At 38.0% G+C, this 18,382-nt stretch overlaps 2 pseudogenes; one reads left to right on the top strand and one right to left on the bottom strand.

Moving 5' to 3' along the window:
- The window catches only part of LOC122135338, a 45,638-nt pseudogene extending 44,595 nt beyond the window's left edge, over window positions 1-1,043 (bottom strand).
- Window positions 1,044-5,961: 4,918 nt separating this feature from the next.
- On the top strand, window positions 5,962-7,979 carry LOC109055194 (annotated as a pseudogene).
- The last annotated feature ends 10,403 nt before the right edge of the window (window positions 7,980-18,382 follow it).

The raw sequence follows: 18,382 nt of genomic DNA, 5'->3' as shown, positions 1-18,382 counted from the left end.
CTATCCAGTGCGTTGTGATTGCCAGAATTCCTCAAGCGTGTGATGTAAATGTTACGCGCCTTACCATACTGTGGTGCCATCTCCCGTCGCAAGGAGACAAAACCAATAAAACCCATTATAAACGAGGCATTTGTTGCATCCAGTGGGGACATAATTACGGATTATAATGACTTATATTGTGTTTTTAACCTGTTGGGGTTTATTCTGTGTGAACAACAGGCTGGATGTACATTATCCCGCTTATTACACAGCTACTTGCCACATAAGTAAATAATTAGATGAAATTAGACGCCTTCTTTCTTTGCGTGAACATTTGGGCAGCATTATACATGTATTCCCACACAGTGATGTAGATATGTGGGGGCATGTTAGAACGAGCCATTTTAGGTAGGAGTGGTTGACTCTTAACTTTTATAAAGAATATCTCTTTGGGTTTGAGACTTTAGTCTTTGCAACTTTACAGATCTTCTTTATGGAATAAGAGCTTGTAATATTGAAATCATATGACCCCTTTAAGTATCAGTCCAAAGATAAAAATGAAAAACACAAGACGTATATTTGATCATAAAGTCAGATATGAATTTCTGAGGAAATCCTTGGGAATATAACAAACAGTGCATACATGGAGCCATATGATACGAAGAAGATGATCTTACCTTTAGTTTTTTTGTTCGGTTTGCAGCAGTATCTGTACAGCATTGCCAGATTGAGGGGCCCAAAATCTGCATAAAAGCTTAATTCAGCAATAAACCATAAAATCACAACTTTGTCATGAAGTTGAATGATCAAAAATTTTGGTCGTCTCCCATTTTATTAAATACTGGAACTTCAGGACTTTTATTTACATGCGTTCCGTTTCATTCCAAAGGGTTTTGTTATGTTCCGGCAGTTTGAAAATAAATGTATTTAAAAGTAAATCAATTTATACACAGAAGTAAACACAGTCCTGCTATTAACCCACTTCTGTGTCCCATAAGCTCTTGTGTGTCGAATATAGACAAGTCCTCTAAATCTCTTCCGAACACAAAGTGGCTTAAAAACATGATATTTTCTAACTGTTCAATCTCATGTATGTTCTTGTCCTTCAGTTTTCCGTGAACTTTTGAATTTATGAATAAAACTTAAAACATGGTAAAAGTTAAAGAGACATTGCATAGTAACCAAGTCCTACACCACCACACAAATGCGCGTTGCTAGGGAGGGGTTAAATTCGACCAATCAGAGTTCGAGACGCAGTGACTGTATAAACTATTTTGGATGACTTGTGTGTCATTTGAATAGCACCATTAAAACAGCGGCAGCTGACCAATGTGCATAACAGCATCAGATAAAATAAATACAAGCAAAAACCATTTAAAAATATCACAGAGAAAATCAGAGAAAAATTATCAACAGGATATCAAAAGAAAATCAGAACAACAACAGAAGTCAAATTTAAAAATTAAACATCAAGAGACATAATATAATATGAACTGGTAACCTGTTTCAGAGTTTAGCACCCGCAACGGCAAAGGCACCTTCACCTCTTTGTTTAAGTCTGGCTCTGGGAACATTAAGCAATCTGTGACTACCAGATCAAAGAGCTCGAGAAGGGTTATATGGAGATAGAAGCTCAGATAGATAAAAGGGGGCCAAGTTGTTTAGAGACTTGAAAACAAGAACTAGGGTTTTGAACTCCACTCTAAACCGGACGGGCAGCCAATGCAATGATGCTAACGCAGGTGTAATGTGAGTGGATTTACGGAGGCCCAATAAAAGTCTTGCTGACGCATATTGGACCAACTGGAGACGGGCCAGGGAAGTTTTGGCTTGAAATGTGATATGGTGATCATTAACAAACTTTTGGGGTATGCCACTAGGGGGACCAAAGAATATAATTTTCATTTTCTTTTCGTTTAGATAAAGAAAATTTGATAACGTCCAGATTTTTATGTCCTCCACACACTTCATTAGAGGGCCCAGGTAGATGTTACCTGAGCATTTAAGGGGCAAAAGTATTGTACATATTACCCAGAAAATGTTTATTACAGCCTACCTGTGAAATTATTTGCATTTTGCAGAAGTGTTTGTTTCATATAGGTAAATAGATAGATTCATACTTTCAGTCTTGTGAGCATATTCTTCAGTGTTGAGGTTAACATTAAAGCCTATTTTAAAGTGGGTCATAAACATTTATGTGGCAAAAACCACCATGATTAACTAAACAATTATTCATGGTGCAGGAATATTTGTAATGGATATTTGGTATGACTGTGATACGAAGCATTTAAGGGATTTTTTAATTATTTTTTTATGATGACTGAGGTGTGTGTGCTGTGTCATCTGACCTCTCAGCTTCAGAGGCTACACCTGCAGCTGACATGCTTTAACTCTAAAACTCTTAATATGGTCAGGCTTGAGTCAGCTCACATACACCTATACAGCCACAATACCAGCAGCCCATTGCTTGTGCATCAGAGCACATATCAACTTGGTGCACTTTACAGAGTCTTTTTTTCTTAAAAGCACTGTTGAAAGACAAACTTTCATATTAGCATAACAGCATTTACGATGAACCATGAAGACCTACATGTATAAACATGCAGTGTGTACAGTGTATATAGTTTATGATTTAAAGTGGATAGATATAGACAGTCAGATGGATGGATTGATGGGTGGGTGGGTGGATAGATAGATAATTATGAAATGGCTGACTGGAATGCTTGATTTTGGTTGGTCGGTCATCGCAATCACACAAATATGTTTGTATAATGACTGTATATTTGACCATTGCCTCATGCATTTCCAGGCAGTGATGTTATAAACAAAAACTAAAACTATTTTATATATATATATATATATATATATATATATATATCTATATATATAGGATATATATATATATATATATATATATATATATATATATATACTGTAATGAAATAAAATAAATTAAAATAAAATAAAATAACAAATATTAGAGGGAAAAACTGTAAACATAAAAAACTTAAAATTCAAGAAAAGTTGGAAAAATTTTTGAAGTATACTGAACTTACTGAAACTGAAATTAAGAAATAATAATTTCTGTAAAACTGAAAAAAAGTTAATTTAAAATATTAATGGTAAATCAATAATATTAAAATAACACTCTTTCCATCAGTGTGCCCTTTTTTTCTCACAAAATAAAATAATTTAAACTATAATTATTAATAAGTGCAATCAGCTGAGCAGGACAATATACTGCAGTCGTCCCAGTTATTATTGCAAAATAAACCCTGCCATGATGCAAAACTGAACTGAACATTTTTTTTTAATTACTATTATTTTTTGTTTATAATATTTTATTTCTGACTTTTGAGCTGAATATCCAAATGCATTAACTTTTTCCAGATCATGTGTCAGATTATTTTTATACTAAAATGTGTCAGATTATTCTGATGCAAAATCATCTGTAATAACATTCATTCTAACCATCATTTTTTTTTTTTTTTTTTATCAGTAGTTACTATTTAAGATTTGAACATCATTTTAACTGGATAATTTACATAATTAGAAAGTTTGTCAAAAATTACTAAAAATGACAGGAGATAGGTGAGGTGCAATTAAGTTGTTATAAAAGACAATGATGATATAGTAATGATTACATTTTAGTACACTAATTGCTTATAATATGTGTCATTTGGGCAAAATGTCGTTGCACAGAAAATGCATCAGAGGAGTGATTTTAAATGAGTACGCATCCAGACCAAACACAACACATGAGTGAATATCCTCCTTAACCTGTCCTGTGCTTCATCTCACACAGTCAGACCTCATCATATTACTGTCTTAACCCATTCATTTGAATCAGCCAATTAAGCAGCAGCTTAAAGGATTGGAGGAAAAGAAGTTCAGGGTCAAGGCCACTGCGCTATTCTTACCATCAGAGGAATGACTGCTGAGCTATGAGTGATAGACACTGAGGTCACCTGACCTCAGCCGTGCAATGGAACCAGCGTGCAATGAAAAACAACGTCTAAAGCAACTGCTGATTAAAGCAATTTAAAAGTATATCAAGAGGTCTGAAATAATTTTATGGTATAAAAGAATTCATTTTAATTGTTTTCAAATATGACATAAACCAGTAAATAATCACTGTGGGCTCCATCATGAATTTAACCCTTGTAAAAAAAAAAAAAGTGTACTTTATTGTATTGAATGTGCACTTGTGCAGTAATTCAATTCTTAAAAGTATTTTTACTTGCAAATAATATAATGAACTAAAAAGCCAATTAAATGTACTTAAAGAGAGTACACTTTTATAACAATGTTTGTTAAAGTTAAGATATGCTAACATGTACTGTTTCACAAGAGTCTGTAAACAAATTTTACTGACTTTCACATTTCATTCTGCAACATAAAATTACACATTTAAAGATTTAGGGATTAAGATTGTTAAATAATAATAATAATAATAATAATAATAATAATAATAATAATAATAAACATGAAAATCTTATGTCAATAACATTGTAATGACAAAACAAAATGTTTATTTTTTAACTTAAAATACTTTAAGATACAGCCAAACCATTTTTGCAAGCTTCAGGGAACTAAACACCCATTGGCTGGTTCAAGGAGGCAAAAGCATGATGTCAACAGGACCGTGAAACAAGAGAGTGCAAAGATGAGAGATGACCAAACAACACACTGTTCGCAATAACAGGAAGTCTTTCTCCGCTGCATGAAAACATTTTCTGTTAAATAATAAGTGGTTGTAGCATTACATCATAGCTGTTTTTGTATGTAATACGGTGCCCAGGAGGTGACATGGTCGGTTCACTTAGTTTTGTCGTGGCCACGACATAATAACTCATGGGAACGAGTTGTTAATTTGTGGGAATGTCATATTAACTCGTGGGAATGTTATATTATGTTGTGGGCACGAGATAATTTTGTTGAGGTAACGACATCCTTATGTTATGGCCATGACTTCTTATGTTGAAGGAACAACATATTTTTCTCGTGGTCAAGAGTTTAATGCGTAAACCAACCTGCGTGACCATAGCAACCCAGGATTATCAGTGATGGATTCATTAATATTTTATTTTGAATTAAGAAATTATTATATTTTTTATTATAGAAATTATTACATTATTAAATTATTATATCAACCACAGCCCTTGGCTACCAGACTGTATTAAGTGTGATAGTCAGCATTCAAACAAACTTTAAAATCAATAAACTTAACATAAATTTCATAATATAAAATAGGCCTAAAAGAAAACATTTTTATCCATCCTACAGTCTTGTCAGTCCATTAACTGATCGTCTTTTCCCCATAATATTTGTATATTTTTATTGTTATTATTATTATTAGCCAATTATTATTAGTTATATTTTTATACTCGTTTATATTCATTTTTCCCTTGATTGCGATCTTTTTACATAGCATTCTGAATACTTTTGTAAATAATAGCCAACTGTAAATTCTCAACATGCCAATAAAGCTTTGATTATGCCGACTGAAATTTTTGTTGGAATGCAGTTTAAATTTAATATGTATTTAATTTTATTTCAGCTAATTTATAGATCATAATTAGAAATACTATAGTGTTTCGATGAGGAATTAATCATTCACATAGTTTCATTTGTAAATGAAAACAAAACACGCTCATTTATCATCACACATGGGCATAAATACAATCATAAAGTCATAACTTTATTGGCATAATTGACAGGCGTTTATTTGCAAAATATATGGTAGGCTAGCAAATACTAGCATAATTATACAACTTTTTATTCCATCAACATAAGAAGTCGTGGCCACGACTTAAGGATGTCGTTAGCTCGAAAAAATGATCTCGTGGCCACGACATAATATAACGTTCCCACGAGTTAATATGACATTCCAACAAATTAAAATTACATAAACAAGAAATATTATCACGTTCCCACGAGTTATTATGTCATGGCCACGACAAAACTAAGTGAACTGACCATGTCACCTCCTGGGCACCGTAGTTCTGCGCTCAGTGAGCTAGTTATTCATACCGTGGGGGTCTAGGATGTTGATATGGACTGATATTATGGAGCGAGAGATCTCCTGGGTTTATCATCTCTTTGAGAGTCTCGGGCAAACATGGCAGTGATGACACCAGTGCGGTGTTCTCTGAGAATTCTGAGACGCCTGGTGAGTTTATAAACAGCGGTGCTTTCATTAAATGGATATTGTATATATAATGCACAGAGTGTCAGAGTTACCTTGTCAAATCAAATGCACAACTTTAAAATACAATGAACTGCTGAGGTGCTCAGTCACTGCATACACTATTCAACCAAAACAGACCCAGGGTCATGAAATGTTATGCAACTTCAAAAATAAAATTTGGATTCTCATATATATTTTTTCACTCAGTCTCGGTTGAAAGACTGAGTTTAATGTATTAGTTAAAGCAGCTGCCTACTGCATTTAATTGACATAAGCAAAAAGGTTTAATTGTCTTGCTTACGTGCATCAAAGCCCCAGGTTGTATCCCATTGCCTCCAGCAGTGTCCCAGGCTCCAGGCTCTTGGTCTGGCCCCTGTTTTTCACATCTCCACACCCCTCACTTCAGTTCATTGTGGAGGCTTCAAATGTAGCCATGGTATGTGCTGCAACCATGAACTGTTCAAACGGACATATTGGCTTGTACAACACATTATTAATCTGATCTTTCTGTGTGTATGTAATCGCTGTCTGGATGGCTGCAGTATACATTTGTTTGTACTTTCAGTGGCCTCTGGACAGGTGCTACAGTTCATACTCTCAGATATCGGCAAGGGCATAATGGAAGTGACAGTAAAATAGTGGTAAATTCATGTCATTTGTCTTATAAAATGCTGGAATAGATTTTAAAGGGATAGTCTACCCAAAATGTAAAATTCTGTAATGATTTACTCACCCTCTTGTCGTTTCAAACCTATATGCATTTGTTTCTTCTACTGAACACAAAAGAAGATACTTTTAAGAATGTTTATAAGCAGACACTTTAGTGTCCCATTGATAGTCATTGTATTTCTGCCCATACAATGGAATATAATGTGAGTGGATATTCTAAATAAAATTATGCTGTTGATTTGCTTCTCTGTCTATATGCAGGTATGTCAAAGAAGGGGACAGAGCCTTCCGGTTTGACAGTATTTGTGAAGCCCAGAGCAACAAAGCATCTTTCACCATCACAAGCCATTATGATGGCATCATCCGTAAGCTGTATTATGATGTAGATGCTATTGCTCATGTTGTTTCACCTCTTGTGGACATCGAAACAGACAAAGCACGGGGTCAGTCACTGCTGTGGATCGTAGTCTTGATATTGACTTTGAAATGTCCTTCAAGTTCTGTCATTGTGTAGTAATACCATTTGGCCTGTTTTCCTGCAGAGGGCGCCCCAAAGGAAGATATGGTAGAGACTCCAGCAATATTCTATAAGCAATCACATCAGGAAATCAAGGGCCAAAAAACCCAGGCGACACCAGGGGTGCACTGTCTGGCCATGGAGAACAATGTAATTTTGATCAGGCTGTAGCCACTCACAACACCCTGCCATTGTGGCTTTTTTGTGTTCTTGGTAAATTCTGATCTCTAAATCTGTCCTCTATTAAGCTATCCTCCCTTATGAAGTCCAGAAAACCCCAACGCCCACTGCAGATACCCCACCCAAAGAAAAGACACCTGTCATGGGTCCCCCGGCGATCCTGAGACCCGTCTTCACTGGAAAAGACAGGACAGAGCCTCTGAACGGTGAGCTTTTTTTTAATTGTTGTACGTCGGTCACTGACATGCTTCTTATTTCATCGTTTTTTTCCCCCTGGAACTATTCATTTCATTAAAAAATAGATAAATATTGCATACGTAAAAATGCAATTCATGCATATAATGACTTAAAAACACATCTTCTATGATGAGCATATTTTTCATTTCTGAAATTAAATTATTTTAATTTTATGTTTGGAGGTGTATACATAAAATAAGAAAATCTTATTAATTAGTTATGTTTTATTTCTTCCTTTTACTATTACCTTTTATTATCTATAATTATTTCGTAAATTTCCTGGGTGTGACTTCCTAAAAATGTTATGATATTTAGGAATAAACAATTCATGATATACACCTTGCAATATCTTGAGGAAAAAGAAAACTAATATATATATATATACACACACACACACACACACACACACACACACACACACACACACACACACACACACTCACACTCACTGGCCACTTTATTAGGTACACCTTGCTAGTACCGGGTTGGGCCCCCTTTTGCCTTCAGAAATGCCTTAATTCTTTGTGGAATAGATTGAACAAGATGTTGGAAACATTCCTCAGAGATTTTGGTCCATATTGACAGGATAGTATCACACAGTTGCTGCAGATTTGTCGGCTGCACATCCATGATGCAAATCTCCCATTCCACCACATCCCAAATCTGCTCTATTGGATTGTGATCTGGTGACTGTGGAGGCCATCTGACTAAAGTGAACTCATTGTCATGTTCAAGAAACCAGTAGTCATAAAGGGATGAACATGGTCAGCATCAATACTCAGGTACGCTATGGCATTTAAACAATGCTCAATTGGTACTAACGGGCCCAAAGTGTGCCAAGAAAATATCCCCCACACCATTACACCACCACCACCAGCCTGAACCTTTGAGATAAGGCAGGATGGATCCATGCTTTCATGTTCTTTATGCCAAATTCTGACCCTACTATCTGAATGTCGCAGCAGAAATCGAGACTCATCCGACCAGGCAACATTTTTCCAATCTTCTATTGTTCAATTTTGGTGAGCCTGTGCTAATTGTAGCCTCCGTTTCCTGTTCTTAGCTGACAGGAGAGGCACATGGTGTGGTCTTCTGCTGCTGTAGCCCATCTGCTTCAGGGTTCGACGTGTTGTGCATTCAGAGATGGTATTCTGCATACCTTGGTTGTAACAAGTGGTTACTTGAGTTACTGTTGCCTTTCTATCATCTCTAACCAGTCTGCCCATTTTCCTCTGACCTCTGACATGAACAAGGCATTTTCGTCCACACAACTGCTGCTCACTGGATATTTTTGCTTTTTTGGACCATTCTCTGTAAACCCTAGAGATGGTTGTGTGTGGAAATCCCAGTAGATCAGCAGTTTTTGAAATACTCAGACCAGCCCATCTGGCACCAACAACCATTCCACGTTCTAAGTCACTTAAATCCCCTTTCTACCCCATTCTGATGCCTTCACCAAACCTAAAAACTTCAGCAAGTCGTCTTCACCACATCTAGATGCCAAAATGCATTGAGTTGCTGCCATGTGATTGGCTGATTAGCAATTTGTGTTACCAAGCAATCGAATAGGTGTACCTTATAAAGTGGCCGTTGAGTGAATATATATATATATATATATATATATATATATATATATATATATATATATATATATATATATATATATATATATATATATATGCGTGTGTGTGTGTGTGTAAAAATATATTTGATGTTAGGAAAATATGATACTAGTTTTTACTTGATGGGTTACACCACATGATACTTTTAGAGTGTGGGATTAGAAATTTAAGTATCTGTCTGAGATCTGCTGATCCTACATCCTGACATACCATCACATAAAAAACTAAGGTGTAATACATAGTATTCACATTTATAGAAAACTGAGTTTCCAACAAGAGCCATCAGGTTTTTAAAACCATATGTAACAAACATGAATTAAAGGTCCGTTCACACTAAGAATGAGAAGTAAAAGACAACTATAACAATAACTATATTAGTCGCCACACCAATGCTCAAATATTTATGTGCACTGCAGTTCCATCGTCTGCCACTTTAAATGCTCAAGCTCTTTAAAGCCAGGTGGATTCTGATTGGCGGTCAGTGTGCTTATCATTCATCAAACAGAAAAGGTATAGTTATCATTCTTGGTGCGAATGGGCCTTAAAAACTTGCCACATGTTTTTTATCTGAACTTATCTCAAAAGAAGCCATATCTAAACATGATCCAGAAGCGCAGGCATTTTCTCTGGGCCAAGGCTCATTTAAAATGGACTGTGGCAAAGTGGACAACTGTTCTGTGGACAGACGAATCGAAATTTGAAGTTCTTTTTGGAAAACTGGGACGCCATGTCATCTGGACTAAAGAGGACAAAGACAACCCAAGTTGTTATCAGCGCTCAGTTCAGAAGCCTGCTTCTCTGATGGTATGGGGTTGCGTGAGTGCATGTGGCATGGGCAGCTTACACATCTGGAAAGGCACCATCAATGCTGAAAGGTATATCCAAGTTCTAGAACAACATATGCTCCCATCCAGATGTCGTCTCTTTCAAGGAAGACCTTGCATTTTCCAACATGACAATGCCAGACCACATACTGCATCAATTACAACATCATGGCTGCGTAGAAGAAGGATCCGGGTACTGAAATGGCCAGCCTGCAGTCCAGATCTTTCACCATAGAAAACATTTGGCGCATCATAAAGAGGAAGATGCGACAAAGAAAACCTAAGACAGTTGAGCAACTAGAAGCCTGTATTAGACAAGAATGGGACAACATTCCTATTCCTAAATTTGAGCAACTTGTCTCCTCAGTCCCCAGACGTTTGCAGACTGTTATTAAAAGAAGAGGGGATGCCACACAGTGATAAACATGGCCTTGTCCCAACTTTTTTGAGATGTGTTGATGCCATGAAATTTAAAATCAACATATTTTTCCCTTTAAATTATACATTTTCTCAGTTAAAAACATTTGATATGTCATCTATGTTGTATTCTGAATAAAATATTGAAATTTGAAACTTCCACATCATTGCATTCTGTTTTTATTCACAATTTGTAAAGTGTCCCAACTTTTTTGGAATCGGGTTTGTAGAATACTTCATAAGACCAAAAAAAAAAAAAAAATTTTAGTGAATTGTTGGCCTTCTGGAAAATATGTTCATTTAATGTACATGTACTCAATACTTGGTAGGGGCTCCTTTTGCTTTAATTACTGCCTCAATTCGGCGTGGCATCGAGGTGATCAGTTTGTGGCACTGCTGAGGTGGTATGTAGGGTTGGGTATCGTTTGAATTTTATCGATTCCGATTCCGATTCTGCTGATCGATTCCGATTCTTATCGATTCCTAGTTTCAATTCCAATAAGATAAAAAATCCAATATAAAAAAAATTAAGTCAAACATTTAGATGTCAAACATGTATTCTGTCTTTTTACAAAGCATTCTGTTGCAGCTGAATAACATGACCAAAAATCAGCAGTCTACAAAACACTGCAAGAGGAATTTTGCCTGTGCTTTAAAAAAAAATACCATAGCAAAAACAACTAGATTAATATGCATTTCAAATATTAAAGTGTTAAAGACAAGTAAACAGTCAGTAATAAGATAGGAACAAACCAATCAATTAGCAATATCATAAATAAATACAACTAAACAAAATTTCAGGTACAGAAACTGTAATTAAAAGTTTAAAAACACTGAATGGTTTTCTTTTTATAAATAAAATAAAGATTAATCAATTAAAGTTATTAAATATATTCAGTCAAGATCAGTGAATGATTTTCTTTTGTTCTTTGATTAACATTAATGACAGGCAGCGCATTTATTAGGCTGTTCTCCCTTTAAGCAAAAATACTGTATGTGTGTTTTCTTTCTCATCTGTTTATGTTCACGTAAGACAAAAACGGTTGTGTTTATGATGATATACTGATGTAGTTTTCTGTATATTGGTCGACAAATATGAAAGAAATCAGTTTCGGCCCGGGACAACCTTTTCTACAGTGGAAATACATGGAACGGTCCGAGAACGGACACAAACCGGGAACCCGCAACGCGACCGCCGACCACTGCTCTCTGTGCATGTGCCTGCGCTTCATGTGCGCTGCACACAAACAGGGCGCAAATTCTTTCCGTTCCTGCACTTAATCATTTTTAATCAAATTGAAATGCGACCGCAGGAATCATTAAGCAGAATCGAAATGCACGCGTCTTATCGAATACCCGGTGGTCATTTAACCAACTTTTGGTGCTTTTGGCAGCATGGGCAGGTGCCACATCCTGCTGGAAAATGAAATCAGCATCTTCAAAAAGCTGGTCAGCAGAAGGAAGCATGAAGTGCTCCAAAATTTCTTGGTAAACGGGTGCAGTGACTTTGTTTTTTAAAAAACACAGTGGACCAACACCAGCAGATGACATTGCACCCCAAATCATCACAGACTGTGGAAACTTAACACTGGACTTCAAGCAACTTGGGCTATGAGCTTCTCCACCCTTCCTCCAGACTCTAGGACTTTGGATTCCAAAAGAAATACAAAACTTGCTCTCATCTGAAAAGAGGTCTTTGGACCAGTGGGCAACAGTCCAGTTCTTCTCCTTAGCCCAGGTAAGACGCCTCTGATGTTGTCTGTGGTTCAAGAGTGGCTTAACAAGAGGAAAACTACAACTGTAGCCAAATTTCTTGACACGTCTGTGTGTGGTGGCTCTTGATGCCTCGACCCAAGTTTCAGTCCATTCCTTGTAAAGTTCACTCAAATTCTTGAATCGATTTTACTTGAAAATCCTTATAAGGCTGCAGTTCTCTCGGTTGGTTGTGCATCTTTTTCTTCCACACTTTTTCCTTCCACTAAACTTTCTGAAATTAACTTTTCCACAACATTCTAATTTATTGAGATGCACCTGTATGTATATATATATATATATATATATATTTATATATATATATATATATATATATATATATATATATATATAAAACAAATTGCTCTTTATTCGTGCAGTCACTTTAAATATATTAAAACAAAATATTTCTTCAATAATCATGAATGGAAAGAAAAGTCAGAGAGATTGATTTATCAAAATATGTCCTTTTAACTGTTTAAATATTACATGTATAGTTCACCAAAAAAATGAAAATGCTTTCATCATTTACTTACCATCAAGTTGTTCCAAATATGTTTGTTTCTTCTGTTGAACACAATATTTTTTAACCATACCATGTCAGTGGGTACCAGTTACCGACATTCTTCAAAATGTCTACTTTTATTTTCAACAGAAGAAAGCAACTCATACAGGTTTGAAACTACTTGAGGGTGAGTAAATGATGACATGGTTTTCTTTTTTGGTGAATTATATTATTGAATTATCATAATTATTATAATTCTATTATTATTCTATTATAATTATTATAATTTTTTTGGGTGGCAATAAAGATCATTCTAAAGCTCATTCTTATCCCTTTAACTCCAGGTTTTTGAGTTCAGATTATAATTAAAGCTTGTATTCATACTGTTTTGTTCAGGCTGCATCACTTGGGCTCTTGCAGTTTCCTGTTCTCAGCGCCTCTGTGGATGAAGGCTGCCAGAACATCACATTCAAGGGGAGACTAACCACAAAACACTTCAATCTCATCACAGCCTTTCATTTTATGATATTATATTATGGAACAGTCTTGGCCTAATGGTTAGAGAGTCAGACTTGTTACCTGCTACCTGGGCACTGCAAAAAAAAAAAAAAAAAAAAAAAAAAAAAAAAAATATATATATATATATATAAAAAGGCTTCCCACTGATCCAGGTGTGTGTTCACAGTGTGTGTGTGTGGTCACACGTCACTCACTCACTCACTCACTCACTCACTCACTCACTCACTCATTTTGAGGCCACGGTTTGCTAAAAAATGGCCCTCAGTGTTTTTGACATTGCTGTGGAGCTCAACCGTCTGCAGACTCTAGGATCAGCTGGACAGCTGGCCACTGCTGACCTCACTGGAGGAACTTTCACCCTGTCCAACATTGGCTCGGTGGGGCTCCACCCGCCTAATTTCAGACTTTGCATGCAGATTCCCAAGTGTGCAATTATTGCAGCCCTAGTGTCACCAAGTAGATTTGGAACAATAACTGTGACAATAACTGTGACTGAACAGGTTTCCAAAAAATCTCCATGTTTTATAATGTCATTCGCTGCTCAAGCAGATTGCAGTTCTTTTTGATGCCACTTGTGGTGCATAAATTACACACTGTATTTGGTCTGTAACACTGTATCACTCTATTTTGGGCCTCTACTGCCATCTGCCCCTGAATGTTGGTCCTCATGATCATTATGCTTGGATTTCTGAAGGTTATATTTGAGAGCCTGGAAAGTCTAAGAGCTTCTTTTATGGGATAAGCACCAACAAAAGAGCAGGCTTTCAATGGGCTTTTATTTGCTATCTAGCGATGATCGGATCTCTCATCATAAGGGAATTAAAACAGTCATTACTTTTTCCTTTTTAGGTTGGAGGGATGTATGCCAAGCTAGTTATTCTGCCCCCGGAGGTGGCCATCGGAGCTTTGGGAAAGATCCAGGTAAGCTACTTGTTTTCTTCACCCTTTAATAAAAATTTGTATTTAAGGAGTTGAATTATTTGTTCTACAATAAATTCAAGATTCAAGATTCAAGATTCAAGATTTTTATTTGTCACATACACAATTATATAGAGCATATATAACCAGCAGTGAAATGTGAGTCAGGTCCGCTCCATGGACAGTGCAATTATTAAAGAATACAACACAGATGAAAATACACATATATAGCTATGAAAGAATGAAATAAAAGTAAACAATAAAAATATAAGAATAAAATATAAATATATAAAGAGATGTATACTGTAGAATTAAATATATAGTGGAAAATAATGTGCATGAAAGTAAACTGTAGTCTTAAATAATAAGATACACAGGAATGTACAGAGGCAATGTTGCAAACAGGTTGACACTTACAGTATGTCAATGTGAGGTAGTGAATGATGAATGTCTTACTGATAAAGTGAATATTAAGTGGAGACATGAAGATGTTAAGAGCTGTTTTTGAGTTTAGGAGCCTGATGGCCTGGGGGAAGAAACTCCTCCTAAGTCTCTCAGTTTTTGACATCAGGCTACGGAAACGCTTACCAGATGGCAGCCAAGTGAAAAGATGGTTACTGGGGTTAATGGAGTCCTTGATGATTTTAACAGCTCTGCTTTTGCAGCGTTTTGAGGTAGATGTCCTGCAGAGAGGGAGAGAGCAGACCCTGAGATGCGCTCACTAAGCGCACAACTCTCTCTGCAGGGCTTTGCAGTCTGACTGGAGCTGTTCCCATACCACACTGAGATACACTGATCAATACACTTTCAATGGCCCCTGAATAGAAAGTTTTCAGGATTGCCAGGTGAAACCCTGAATTTTCTCAGCTGTCTCAGATGGTACAGTCTTTGCCCATGGCTTTATTAACCTGTGTTTGAATGTGTGTAGTCCAAGTCAGGTCCTCGAGATGTTTACACCGAGGTACTTGAAGCTGCTCACCCTCTCCACAGGGGTCCCGCTGATCATAAGAGGAGTATAGGGCTGCTGCTTTCTTTTCCTGAAGGTCAACAATCAGCTCTTTAGTTTTGCTCACACTCAGAGAGAGACAATTCTGGGCCCCATGGCACCATAATTAATTTCTCTACCCGTCGATCCAAGTATGCGGTCATTATTGTTGGAAATGAGGCCCAGAACCACAGTATCATCATACAAATTTTAATAATAATGTGGAGCTGTGGGAAGACACGCAGTCCTGTGTGTAGAGAGAGTAGAGCAGGGGACTCAGGACTGTGGAGCTCCTATGTTCAGGTGATGGAGTTAGAGGTGAACTGGCCTACTTTCACCACTTGAGGTCTGCCGTGAGGAAATCAAGAATCCAGTTGCATAGTGAAGAATTCAGGCCGAGGTCCATTAGTTTAGAAGCTAGCGTGATGGGGACTATAGTATTGAAAAGCTGAGCTATAGTCGATAAATAGCAGCCTTACATAGTTCCTGTTATTGCTGTCAATGTGTGTGAGGGAAGAGTGCAGGATGTGAGAGATGGCATCATCAGTGGATCTGTTGGGGCGATAAGCAAACTGAGGGTCCCAAAGTATCCGGGATGGAGGAGCTGATGAAGTTTTTAACCAGTCCCTCAAAGACCTTCATGACTATTGATGTTCTGGCAACTGGACGATAGTCATTCAGGCAAGAGGGGTTATTGTTCTTAGGCACGGGGATGATGACAGATTTTTTGAAGGAGGTGGGAACCACCGATGTAGCAAGAGACTCATTAAAAATGGATGTAAACAAACCAGCGAGCTGATCAGCACAGGACCGCAGAATACGGCCAGAAATCCCATCAGGATCCGGCTGCTTTCCTGACAGTCACTCGCTTTAGAGCCCTCCGAACCTTCGTCCTCAGACACGTGATTACATGATTATCGCTGCTCTGACTGCTGCTTCCTGACGCGCTGATCGGCAGACTCGCGCTGCTCAGATTGCTTTCAAAGCGGGCCGTAGAAATGTTCAGCTCGTCAGCCAGCGACGGATTGCTCTCACCTCTGCAGAGGATTTATTTTCCAAAGGCACAGATGGTTCTTAGTCCTTGCCACATGCGTCGGGAGTCATTGAGCTGGAAATGTGACTCTATTCGTTCCCTGTTTCGGAGTTTGGCGGCTCTTACTGCGGCGTCGGAGAGCATAGCACGATGCTTTGTACTCACTCATGTTTCCCGACAAAAGACCGGCGTTGTAAGCAGCAGTGCGTTTGTTTACTGCTGCACGGATTGTACTGTCCACCCAAGGTTTCTGATTAGAGAAGGTCCTTTATAATATTGTATCCGTAGCTTGTTCGGCTAGCGTTGTTTACAAAGCTTAATGCTACATCCGTGAACTCGCTGACGTCAGATGACCTTGCCCGAAACATGTCCCAGTCTACGTCATCAAGAGCCGCCTGTAGCATGGCTTCAGAGTGGGCGGACCAGCGCGTCACCACCCTTTACACCGGGGTTTCTTGAACGAGCCTTTGTTTATATTCCGGTGTGAGGAAAATGGCGGCAATGGTCCGATTTGCCGAAAGCCGGTAGTGAGTGAGCGAGCTTTGTAGGCATGCTTAAACTGAGTGTAGCAGTGATCCAGTGTATTCCGGTCCTCTGGTTGGACAGGATACATGTTGATAATAATTAGGCATAACCTGCCTGAGGTTGGCTTTTGTTAAAGTCCCCAGCGATGATAACAGCAGCGTCAGGATGTTTGTTGATGTTGCCGCCGCTGAGCGCATCGTGAAGCTCGGCACAAAGCCAAACCGGTGTCAGCTTGTGTTGGGATGTAGACAGCAGGTAACGATGATCGTGAAAACTCCCGGGAAGATAGAATGGGCGGCAAATAATAGATAAATGTTCCAGATGAGGCGAGCAGGGAGCGCGACAGTGTGGAGATATTCCTGGGGTCACACCATCTCTTGTTAATCATGAAACACACTCCTCCACCCTTGGATTTACCGGCCTCGGCTGTCCTGTCCTTCCGTAAAACAGAGAAGTTTTCAGACGGCGTTGTACAGCAGCGTCCGGACCGAGGGCGTGAGCCATGTTTCAGACAAACAAAGGATGTTACAGTCCCTAATGTCCCGTTGGAAACTTATCCTGGCTCTAAGATCGTCCATCTTATTCTCCAGAGACTGGACATCTGGCGAGCAGAATGCTCGGTAGAGGAGGACTGTGAGCTCTTTTTCTCAGTCTGTTGCGGACCCCAGCACGTTTCCCGCGGTGTTTCTTGATCCGTCGCCTCGGGTGGTTATTCAGGTGGCCATTGTTCATCTCGGTGTTCCGGAGAATCTCAGATGGCCACGATGGGTTGGAGGATAAAGTGTCCTGGAACAGGTTAGTGAAGCGGTAGAATGTCCAAAAGTGTTCCTTTGTCGTAAGTGATCAGTGCAGAGGGTTATGTGTGCAAAAAGAGAAAGCAAAAGTAGGTAAAAAAGTAAATAAAAACACAATCTAAGCGGAGCGACCTGGACGGCGACCGAACTCAGCGGCGCCATCTTGTTAAGTTGATTTGTGTGTGTGTGTGTGTGTGTGTGTGTGTGTGTGTGTATTCTTTGATTATAATAACCCATATATGCCTAAATGTTGCCCAACATATCAGCAGTATCTGTGATAAAATTATATTTTTTTGTCATATCTATTAATTTATTAAAAATGCATTAAATAACGGAGCTCATACATACTGTAATTTGAACACATCTCTTAATGAGCATGTTTTCAGAATAAAAAGTTTTTTTCGACTGGGCATGAACTCGTAAAATAAACTAAAACTAAACAGAGTGAGGAAAAGGGCTCAGAAAATCACTCTGGATCCCTCACACCCAAGTTACCCCATCTTTGAACTTTTGCCATCCGGCCGGCGCTTCAGAGCCGCAAATACCAGGACAATCAGGCACAAGAACAGTTTCTTCCCCCCAGGCAATCTACCTCATGAACTGTTAATGTTCCCCACTTATACAATAAAAATGTGCAATATCCTTATATTTATTTGTTACCCCTTCATCCTAGTACATCCCTGCATCTTACTCAATCCAATTCCATTATCATTTAT

The sequence above is a fragment of the Cyprinus carpio genome, chromosome A2 (assembly GCF_018340385.1).
Source record: "Cyprinus carpio isolate SPL01 chromosome A2, ASM1834038v1, whole genome shotgun sequence".
In the NCBI taxonomy this organism is placed as follows: Eukaryota; Metazoa; Chordata; class Actinopteri; order Cypriniformes; family Cyprinidae; genus Cyprinus; species Cyprinus carpio.
This window is presented reverse-complemented; position numbering and strand designations above follow the sequence as displayed.